We start from the raw sequence: 2,058 nt of genomic DNA on the forward strand, positions 1-2,058 counted from the left end.
TGAAAAATTAATTGACCATCATTTTAGGGTGCAAAAGAAAAGATGAGTATGGATTAAGAGGCTCTACATGTAGAAAAAAATTCTAATTAAAATATTTTAAATAGACTATTTTAGATGTTTATTTGATACTGGAAGTATGGTCAGCTATCATAAAGTTATTCCTCTTCATCACAAAAATAATTCCATATATTAAGGATTTATGCAATTCAGGGAGAGAAAAAAAATTTAGAAACTTTTTGCCTGAGCAAGAAATCTAAAAAGGCTCTCTCTCCAAACTCTTGAGTTGAAGTATCGTACTCTGCAATGAAATGCTTGAGTTCTTTGACACATCGCTCACCTATTTCATGTAAATTCTGCCCCAGTGCAAATTGTATAGACTTTTCTAATGAAGGATCTTTTTCAATCAGCATTTTCACCACCATCCTGAAAATTTCACAGTCTTGTCAGTAAGCCTGTTCAATCTCTTTGGTTTCTAATGCTATCCCTTTAGATTTGCAGGAGTCCTCAAACTTTTTAAACAGGGGGCCAGTTCACTGTCCCTCAGACCATTGGAGGGCCAGGCTGCAGCCCCCAGGACTAGTCGGCTGCTAAGCAGGACAGGCAGCGGCGACAAAAACACCTGGCAGGCTGGATAAATGTTCTAGGCGGGCTGCATGTGGCCCGCGGGCCATAGTTTGAGGACACCGGCTTTAGAGCAACTGGTTAGCTGACTGTCTTCAAATAACTCTACCACCTAGACCCCTTGTTTAAAAAGTTTGAGAACCCCAGATGCCATCTACTGCATCTGCCTCAGGTTCTTCTGGCTGGTAAATGAACAATGGTGCTATGGATCTGGCCTCATACTCAGAAATTTCAGGCAAGTTACTTTCATCTGACTTCTCTAGCTTTTCAGCAGCCCACTTTCCTGCAGCATCAGCAAGTTCTTTTTCAGTTAGCCTAAGAGGTTTGGCTAACACTTTTGATGATGAAACTGCTGAAGAACTCCAGGGTGAAGTATCTCTTGATAAGATTATACAGGCCTCTCCTTATCTGTTTCTGGCTTTCTTTCATGCTGCCGTTTGTAGGAGACACCAACACGCATGCACTTTCTATGTTGAGACTTTTGGAAAGAGTATGGTTTTCTTTTCTTCTTTCTGCACAGTAGCTTCTAATACTGACACTGGAGCCAGATCTGCTATGTGGAGAATCCTTTCAGCCTACAGGTGATTATCTGAAGAATGAATTATCCCTTTTATAAGGAAAACGGTCTCTCCCATAATGGGAAAAGTAGAAACCTTTCCTTCTAAAGCCATTATCTCTCATGGCCCTGTATTCAGGCTGTCGGCTTACAGAATGATCATCTCCTGCCCATCTGTAACCAGATTCATCTCCTCTGTCAGGCTGACCAGTTCTTTGATCATGAGAAAAACTGTGACCTTCATCATAGTCTCGGTAATCAACATGACTATAATATCTATGGTATTAGCTTTCTTCACCAGGTCTGTCTAGCCGTGGTGATTTTTTTGGCACAATATTAACTACTCTATGGTAGCCATCACTGGGGTGGTTTTGAGGATGTACTTGTACTCCTGAAAGTCTTCATAGTCATATCCCTCCTGCCACATTTCATCTCTTCTATAAGCCACAACTCCAGGCCACCCAGAGACTCGTAGTCGGCTGCTCACCGCGGCTACCCCAGGCACCCAGTTTCCGAAAGCCTTTTGTTTTGAGACAGTCTCACTATGTCGCCCTGGGTAGAGTGCCATGATGTCACAGCTCTCAACAACCTCAAACTCTTGAGCTTAAGCGATTCTCTTGCCTCAGCCTCCCAAGTAGCTGGGACTACAGGCTCCCGCCACAACCCCCACCTACTTTTTGGTTGTAGTTGTCGTTGTTTGGCAGGCGTGGGCTGGATTCTAACCGGCCAGCTCTGCCATATATGGCTGGAGTCTTAGCTGCTGAGCTACAGGCACTGAGCCAATACTTGTGGTTTTAAAAGTCATTATTGAGGCATGATAATTTGCCCCCCAAATTAAACCTGTTTAGCATCAGTAGTCTTATAGCTGACATGTTGTTCAC

General features: G+C 43.1%; 1 pseudogene; it reads right to left on the reverse strand.

Moving 5' to 3' along the window:
* Positions 1 to 206: 206 nt before the first annotated feature.
* Positions 207 to 1,604, reverse strand: LOC100961397 (annotated as a pseudogene).
* Between the last annotated feature and the right edge of the window lie 454 nt (positions 1,605 to 2,058).

This window comes from Otolemur garnettii, unplaced genomic scaffold (genome assembly GCF_000181295.1).
Source record: "Otolemur garnettii isolate 467f Iridium unplaced genomic scaffold, OtoGar3 scaffold00230, whole genome shotgun sequence".
Lineage (NCBI taxonomy): Eukaryota > Metazoa > Chordata > Mammalia > Primates > Galagidae > Otolemur > Otolemur garnettii.